This window comes from Macaca mulatta, chromosome 13 (genome assembly GCF_049350105.2).
Source record: "Macaca mulatta isolate MMU2019108-1 chromosome 13, T2T-MMU8v2.0, whole genome shotgun sequence".
NCBI lineage: Eukaryota > Metazoa > Chordata > Mammalia > Primates > Cercopithecidae > Macaca > Macaca mulatta.
In genome coordinates this window covers 82996698-83006569 of record NC_133418.1, presented here as the reverse complement: position 1 = coordinate 83006569, position 9872 = coordinate 82996698, and positions in this window count along the sequence as shown.

Below are 9872 nucleotides of genomic sequence, written 5' to 3'. Positions count from 1 at the left end.
AGGCCCAAACTACTTTAATACTACAAAAGTTAAAATAAGGTGAAGAAAATGTGTTATAGAACAAAGCATGTGTATATTTGAGTCCTGTCTTCTTAAGTTATTTTAATTTCTGGATAACAAAACCTCATTTTGCTTCCATTCTAATCATTAGAAGAGACTCCCTTAAGGGGAGTCTGCATTAGCAATCCATGTGCATCCCTGGTATACCGTTTTGCTTCAGAAAAGGACTTGAGCTCAGTATAGAAAGTATTTATATGATGGCATCTAAAGAGAGGGTCGGCTAAGAGGTCCGCAAATGTCAGCAGCATCCTATTGGTAATCCATGGTCATTCAAAGCATTTTAAGAGGAACAGAGGAAACAGCCTTGTTTCAGTAACTGAAAGGCCAATGTGGCTGGTGCAGAGCAGCAAGAGAGAGTGTGAGAAGAGTCAGGGATATAGACCAAACCATATCATGTAGGGTTCTAAAGGCCACAGAAAAAAGAATAAAGAAGTCCAAATCTTGTACAAAATGCAATGAGAAGCCATTGGTGAGTGTTAAGAAGGGTGATATGATGTCATTTATCCTTTATTTTGGCTGCTCTTTGGAGAAAGAATTGGAATGGGACAGAAACGGAAGCTGAGAGAATAATTAAAAGACCATTAAAATAGTCCAGAGGAGAGAAGTTGATTATTCAAACTGAAGGCGATAGTTGTAGAAATGGAAATAAGCTAACATATTGGGGATATATTTTAAAGACAAAACAGATTAACTGGATGTTAAATGCAAGGAAAAGAACAGAGTGACTCCCAGGTTTTTATCTTAAGAAACTTGGAAGATGGTGCCATTTTCCAAGTAAGAGACCAGAGACAGTTTAGGGAGAGGAAAAAGCAGATGATAAAGAGTTCTGTGTAGGGCACTTTACATTTCAGATGCCTGTTTGACATTCAAGTCAGGTAGGCAGTCTGACATTAAGTAGACAGTTTGATTTATGAGCCTGCAGGCTCAAGGGAAGGTCAATGGAGATTTACACTTGTGAGTCATCTGCATATAGATGGTATTGAAATTATGGGACTAAATGAAATCCACCAGGGAGATGGCATACATAAGAGCCAGAAAGGTGCCTAGGAGGTCAAGCAAGGAAGATGGGTCCAGTAAAGAGACTGAAAGGGAGCATCCAAGGAGATTAGAAGTGGGGAATGAAACATGAGAAGCTGGTGTCATAGAAGCCAGGAAAACAAACTCTCTGGGTTATCTTTGCTTTGAAATTAGTACAGATAATTTTACAAAGCTATCTGAGTTGCTTGGAGCCTTGAGCCAGTAATTTCTATCTCACTATTCCTCATAGGAAGAAAAATGTCAGGGTTGTTGAGACAATCTGCCTCCTAATGTATAGCTGTAGTCTCTTGTGGAGTTAATGAGCATGTTAACAGCCCTGCTTCCTCCTATCACTGGAATAGTTCATGTCTTTGGGGCACTGACTCAAGAGAATTTTCTTCATAGTCAAAGAACAACACTTTCAAGACAGAAGTTCAAATCAGCTATGCCTTTGAGAGAATAAATTTATCTTTACAGATATATTTCACATATTAGAATATTAAGCTATGGTTTACAACCAGACAGGTCACAGATGATGAATGTGATGGTTTGCTTGCTATTAAACGGGTTGCCTTTGAGAACATATTCTAAGTGAAATATTGTGAATGGCTATCACCTTGCAATAGTTTGACCTGCTGCAAATGTTACCTAATTCAATACCCCATTATCACTTCCTTGTCTTTTGGTAAGGCTGTCAAAAATAAGAACATTTAATGATCAAATAATATATGAAAAAAATTCCTTAGTCATCCAAATAACCTCATTTCTCACATTAGCTGTGGCTTATAATAAGACAGTTCTTTCAGTAATATAAAGTTTCTAGATTAGCCAAGGTGAGATATATCCAATTCTGTACCAACTTTAATAGACTTCAATCACAATACTTGAGAGTTTTTCAAATTTAGCTTGAAATGTCAGAGTTGGACACCTTCAGAGATCGTTTGCTTGTTTTCATTGATATGTTCATATTTGAAGGGATACATATACTTTTTAGTTGCTTGAGTAACAAGGAAGAATTTAAATAAAATTTTCTAGTCACCCACACATATCTTAAGAGGTCCATCAAAGTACATAAGTTGTACCTAAAAGCATGTACATTGGTGTATCCAGAATATTTCCACTCTGAAGTGGAGAAAAATTTCCCCATCCATGAAAATATACGTGCATAAGCTTCCTCACAAATTTACATACAATTTCAGGAGGGTCTCAGATCCTCTGAAAACTACATGCACCCTCACAACATCAGAGTTTCCAAGCTAAGCACTCTGAGTTTAGACTATTTTCTCCTATGGGTGCACCATGTGTGCCTTCTCCTTATTGGCCATCAGAAATCAGAACTTTCAGTCTCCAAAAGTATTGATTTAAGGAATGCTGGTGGTGGTGGTGTTGTTTCTAGGAAAATGAACATGCTTCCTTGAGAATTAAAGTAAATTTCCCCCAAGGTATGGAGTTGGAAATTCTGGGCTCTGTCTCGGGTCCTGAAACCTAGGTCCAAGGTCACAAGGAGCTGTCCAAGGTCCCAAATGTCTTAGACCAGTGCTTCTCCAAGTATGATCTACAGATAACCTGCATTAAAATCAACTGAGTGTGTGCATTACACTGCAGATTCCTGATCCATCCAAGAACCATTGAATCAGAAACTTTGAGGGTAGGTCCCACAAATCTGCATTTTAAGGAGTGCCTCAGGATATTCTTATGTCTGATGCTAAGATAATGTCTACCAAATGTTGGTACCACTTTGTTTACGGCTGGAAACCATTTAATCCCATTTAAATTCACTGATCATTATAAATGCACCTGCTACCTTTAATACCATCTATATTAACAATCATAATGAGTTGCTATATTCCTGTAGAAGACATTGACCAACTTTCTTCCAGATGTTTTCTGTCACAATTTAGCACCAACCAAACATAAAAATCCAAGCCCTATCAAATCTCAAGAAAAGCAAACTCTTTTGAAAGTCAACTTCCTTGATCTTTTCACAAATCTTTCCTCCTTATCCACTTTAATAATGAAAATAAGTACAATTATGGGTAACCAATATTTACTGATTATTCACTCCATGCCTTCCATCAAACCCATCATAACAATAGTAGTAAATGCAACAAAAAACATTTAATGAGTGCTTACTATATGCCCAGAACTCTTTAAAGTTCCTTATGTGATTGCATCATTTAATCTTTATGATACTGTACCTATGAGACCAAGAAAGACAGGAAAATGTGTATTCCATATTGCTTAAGGTATTAGTGCCATTTATAGGCTTTGTCATATAACTATGATACCAAAGTTAATTCCCTAGTGTTCTTTTTTAAGGTATGAAAATGGGGAAGAAGACAGTGCCCATTACTGATCGCCTGCTGTATTTCTGGCACTTTAACATGTTTTCTTCATTAAAATATCACCAACTATTTATGAATAGATTTTATTACCCCATTTTAACAGGTTTATTGAACGACTGATATATCATAAACTGCACATATTTAAAATGTGCAATTTAATAAGTTTAGATATATGTATATACCTGGGAAGCCATATTGCAATCAAGGTAATGAACATAACTCTCAGCTCCAAAAGTTTTCCCATCTCCCTTTGTAATCCTTCCTCCTGCCCCTCCACTTGCTCATCCCCAGGCAACCATTGACCTGCCTTCTGACACTACAGATTGGTCTGCATTTTCTAGAACTTTATATAATCTCTGTGTGTAATCCTTTTGTCTTGCATCTTATACCCAACATGATTATTTTAAGATTCATCTATGTTATTGCATTTATCAAAAGTTCACTCCTTTTTACTGCTGAGTGGTATTCCAATTGTCCCCATTTTATAGATAAGCAAACTGTGGAAATAAGCAACTAGTTCTGAGATTACATAGTAAAGGACCAGATTCAAATTTAAATCTGCCCAACACAAAAGCCCCATATTTTCCCACTAAAAAGTATGCCTCTCTTCATTTTTAACTGAGAAATAACTCTACATATATCTTCAGAATGAAAGAATGTGGCCTCCAAAGTCACCAGGCTATAGTAACCACACCAAAAATTGTAGCTGAAGGATTAATTGGAGAGGGTGTCAGCTGTCCTACCCACCTACCTCCACAATATGTGCTTAGCAGTACCACCCTTAAACTTTGGGCTTCAATTACAAGGTCATTCACCCGAAGAAGAACCCAGGAATCCTGGGGCTGCCAATATACCTGAGACCACTGTATGCAGGCCCTAAGCTCTGGCTAGAGTCCTCTCTTATAGGCCAGAAGGGAAGGAAGTATGTGGGGCAAATGATGGAAGGTGGTCAAATGTATGGTGGAGTAGGAAGGCATCCAAAGAACTATGAAGGTCCTTATTGAACTGGGTCACTTGTGTGACTTGAAGGATAGACTTTTAACTAAGGACAGAAGAGGAGATAAGAACTACAAAATGGAAAAGCAAGGAAAGGTAGACTAACCCTTGCCAAGCTCCCAAACTGTTAATTTGGTGATCTTAGGCACTCATCACTCTTGAAATATAAAAATTTAACAGATTATATTTTTCCATGATTCTTGCAACATACTTTTGAGGAGGAATTATTCATAACACTATGAATAATAACTAGCAGTTATAGAGTGCTTATAATGCACTACACAAAAGAATCATATTCTGTTTTCATTTTACTTCCAAGAAATCAGTTCTCAGAAAATATAAGTGACTGTCCAAGATCATACAGCCAGAGAGTGATTTAGTTATAGCCAGAATTCAAATCTCCAAGTCTTAGTCCAGTAATCTTCCCATGACTCAGACTCCAGACTTCCCTGCTTCCAGCCAATCACCCAAACACCACCACACACCTCACCATCATTGGTCCCAACCCAGGCTCACCCTAGAGTATATGCTGACTTATGTCCTTTGATTTCAAACCCCTGAAACCCCTATCTTCATCAGTACATGTCCTTCTATGTACACTGCCCTCAGAATACTGTTCAACACTAGAGTCAACTTAAAAGATACTCAATAAACTAATAAACTAATTCTGTACCAAAAAGTTAATAATTACAATGTTATGCTTTTGTTGGGTACCAGTGGGGCTTAAGAAAACAGTGCCTAAAAGAATAATGCACATTGTGGACAAGAGTGTGATATACAGATTTTCCAAGTCCTATCTTCATACATGTGAATGTCATAGGTTTACAGACTAACTCCAGACAAAGCAAGCCACTATTCCTCTTTCAGAAGGGCCAACTCAGGATGAATGGCCTCTTGCCTGGGGGAGGAAGAAGGGAAATAATAATCATAATAGTTAAATGATATGAATAATAGGAGCCAACATTTATTGATTGCTTTGTATTGGGTATTTTATCAGTATTATCACAATTAAACCACAATTCCATGAAGTAGGTGTTATTGTTAGTCTCATTTCCAGATGAGGAAACTGAAACAGGGAGGCTATGTAATCCCACCATGCTAGTGCTAAGCAGGGCTGGGACTCAACAGCCGTTCTTTCAAACAGCAGAACGCTTTTTTTTTTTTTTTTTTTTTTTTTTTTTTTTTTTTTTTTTTTTTAGTCAAGGTCTCACTCTATATCCTAGGCTGTAGTGCAGTGGTACAATCTCATCTCACTGCAACCTTGACCTCCCAGTCTCAAGTGATCCTCCCACCTCAGCCTCCACACATCACACATCTAGCTAATTTTGTTTTATTTTTCGCAGAGAGAAAGTCACGCTATGTTGCCCAGGCTGGTCTCAAACTCTTGGACTCAAGTTATCCTCCTGTCTCAGCCTCACAAAATGCTGAGATTATAGGCGTGAGTCCTGACACCTGATCCAGAATGCTCATTCTTAACCAGTGTACTGATCCCCACCAGTTATTGCTTATCGTGCACCTACTGTGTGCCTGGCACTGTGTGAACCTTAAACATATTAATTTCATTGAAACCTCATGGCAACCCTTGGAGATAGGTGTTATCATTGTCCCCATCTGACAGATGAGGCCCAAGAAAAAAAGGAAACTGAGTTAGTGTGGAGCTGGAACCGACGACAGGCATTCTGGCTGAGAGCTCTCTGAGAAATAAATATTCAGCACGACTGATTCCTATTCAAGTTTAGGTCTTTCTCTTTCTACTTCATTTAGGTTAAAAGGCTTTCCTCTCCAGGAGCCTGGCAAGCCAAGCCTGCCTTCTGCGGGGCAACAGCGCGAGGCATTACCCCTACAGACCACTGGGGGGCACCATCCGTCCTGAGTTGGAGAGAACGATGGGAAGCAGGGCTCCTTCACAAGGCTGCGGGGCTCTTCTCCGGGCCCGCCCCCCCCCCCCCCATCCAGCAACAGCCAATCAGAAACTCACTGACAGCGCTGGGCTCTCCACGGTAATGGCCGTGGATGATGATTGGCTAAGTCTCTTAAGGGCAATCTGCTTTCTGGGTAGGTAGTGACACGCGCAGGGCGGGAGGTCTCTGAAGCAAGAGGGGGCTCCAGACATCATCTTTACCTGAATAAGCCCCAACGATGGGAGTGTCAGCCCGACCCTTCCACGGTGGAAAAGGCAGCAGCCAATTGCTATAGTCCCTTTAGGCTTTTCTCTCCCACCAGTCCTCACTCTGCCCTCTAAGGGGGTTCCTGGCCGCTTCAGCTCAGTTTGCTGCTTACCAATCCCACGGCCCAAGGGGAGCGGGGCTCTGTGTGGCCGGAGCTGGGGGCCCACACGGAGCCCCTTGCCAGATGCCCCCGAGTTATGCGGAAGGGCCAGCCTAGGACAGCAGCCACTGCATTTCTTTGGCTTGCGCTGCGGTCCGATGGAGCTCGGTTCTGACCCAGAACGTGAGATCAGTTTCTCATTCAGCCCAGGGCCTTGCACATGTGGCCCCACTGCTCGAACCTCTGCCTTTCAGGATCTCACACAAAGTTTTTCACTTTCCCCTGCAGGGATGGTCCTCTCTAAGCGCCTTTAGAACTTTGTAAATAGCCGCATTGCAGCACTGCGCCATTGTTTTATTTATTTCACTCATATTGGACTCAGGGTAGGGACCATATCTCCAACGTCTTTGCTTTGAGTAAGATATTTAAACTCTCTGTGCAGCGTTTTTCTCAATTGTAAAATGAGCACAGTAGTACCTCTTGTATAAAGTTGTGTATACCTCTTGCATAAAGTTGTGTGCACTAATACATGTAAAGCGCTTAGAAGAGAGTCTTGCACACAGCAGATGATCAGAAAATGTTGGCCATTTGTTATTCCTACAATGCCTAGCACAAACACATAATAAATACTCAACAGTGTTTAGAATCAGTTTCATATATTTGTTCTTGTAGGTTTAAATCTCAACTTTGTCGAAACTGCTACAAGAAGCAAACGGTAAATATATTTACATGGCTGCAAATGTGTCCAAGTGCTTCAACATGCCGTGGCAGTTGAGAACAGAAGGGAGCCTGGGTTCAAGCTATGACTGCAGCTGAACAGCCCAATGACCGATAGAAAATTAACTAAAAGTTAACTCCTCAACTATGGAATGGAGAGGATCATAATAGTATCTACTTCATCGGGTTGTGGTGCTTGCATTCTTATCCCACTTTCATTTTGGGAGCTAGGACAAGAATGTAATGACACAGTATAGTATTTCTACCTTACATTTGTCTCCCACTTTAACTTTTGCAAGCACATTCATATATTATCTCATTTAACACAGCAACCCTGTGAAGCTCAGAGCACTTCCTGGTTTGCTGGAATCCTACAGCATGTCCATGGTGAGCTGCAGCTCGGTTTCTTTGAGTGCAATTTCAATGTCAGTGCCATTGCTCTGCATCAGGACTGAGCCAGTGACCACCTGGGTCTCAGATAAGCAGAAGGATTTGGATCCCAGATTTTCAAGCCAGTTGTTCTGTGTTTTATTTCTGATTACAGCAGAAAGACGTAATTACATTATCTTAAAATGTGAACAAAACAAAGTACAAAGTCTGGTTGACCCTCACACACACTGCCCAGAGGCAGCCACTATCATCCATTGAGTATGGCATCTTCCTCACCTCCTGGGTATGGTTTCATTTGTGTACATGTTGGGGGGAAAGCTAGGATTTTTTTGTTGTTCTTTTGCATAAACATGATTGTATTTTTAAATTTATTCTACTACTTGTTTTCTTCAATTAACAGTACATCTCAAAGATCTTTTTATGTCTATATCCCTATTTCTTTATAACTACTGCACAGTCTTTTATACCTGAACCCATTTAACCATTCTCTTGTTGTTAATTCTAATGTTTAAAGCCAAGTTTTGTTGAGTCCCCCTCAAGTCCCAATTTTGTAGCTGCTTAGATTCTGAACAGTCTCTGGGCCTAAAGACTCAAGTCACCAGAACATGAAATCCTTATGGTCAAGAGTTCCACCTGGCTCCATATTCTTCCCAAACTACAAGCCCAAGGCCCTGGCAAGCTGTGAAACTGGAGTCCCTCCTCCCAAGAGGAAAGAGTGGGAAAGAAGATGTCCACATAGGGCCAAAATGGGCTGATGATGACTTTACTCCTCAGAACATTGCTCAGAGCTAAAGACATCTCTGGAACTTTAAAAGCCTCATAATTACCTCCAAGAATCTGCGCGGCTGAGATCCCTTCTGAAGAGGTAAAGCTGGTGAAACTCATTCTCTTCCTTGAGGTCCTAGTGACCTTCATGACTCAGTCCTTCCCCAGGCCCACCCCTCACCCCCAACACCCACAAGTGTCTCCCCAGGGCTGAAACCTCTACTTCGGAACACAGACTTGGAATTGAATTGCAGGGGAATGGTGGGCACATCCTGTGGGTACTTGTGAAACACATGGACCTCAGATCCTCAGATAACCCCAAAAGAAATGATGCAGGCTGGCCAGGGACTGGTCTAGGGACAGTGTCACTTCAGGCAAAATGGGAGGAAGAAAATCAGGGTAGAAATCAGCATATTACAGGCACAAATCCACAAGGGAATGTGCTGACTTCATGACCCTTCACTCCATGCCCTTTCTACCCAGCTCCAAAAGGAATTCACTCGGCTTTTCTCCAGCTACAACTAAAGATTCTCTGGAAGGAGAAATAGGTAAAGGTCTCATCACCTGAACTCCAGACACATCTCTGGTGCACCCAGCATTTTGTACATTAGCCAAAAAGCACATATTCCCAGTTGAATACAATCACACACATATAACACAGATGCAGTCATGTTCACAATCAGGACACCAAACTGAATGTTGAAGATGTTCTGTATTCTAATACTCAACAGATTAATGCACTAGAGCCATACCAGACAAACAAACAACTTACAAAAATGGAACTCAAACTGGCAAATACACTTAAATAAAATGCAATCTCACTAGTCACAAAAAAAACATACAAAACTTAAAACCAGGATTCTATTTTTCACCTATAAAATTGTCATGTTACAAATTATAATATGCATTTCTTTTTTTTTTTTTAAGAGGAAGTTTCGCTCCTGTTTCCCAGGCTGGTGTATGAATATGGCTTATGACATGCTTAAGAATGACAAAAATGTGCTCTGTTCTCTGTTGCTGTTGGTAGAATAAATTAGTTAAAGCCTTTTGGAAAACTAATTTGGCAACACATATCCAAATCTGCTTAACCCAGCAATTTAATTTCTGAAAATCTAGTTAAATGAATAATTTCAAAGATTTTTGCATCAAAAAAGTCTGGAAGCAAATATCCAACTTCAATATTCAAAAACAGGAAAATGGTTAAATGAATATTGACATTGTAAACATGTGTAATAACATGGAAAATGAGTATGATGTGGCATTGAATAAAGAAAATAAGATTCAAAGGAATCAGTTCGATATTATCACAACTAC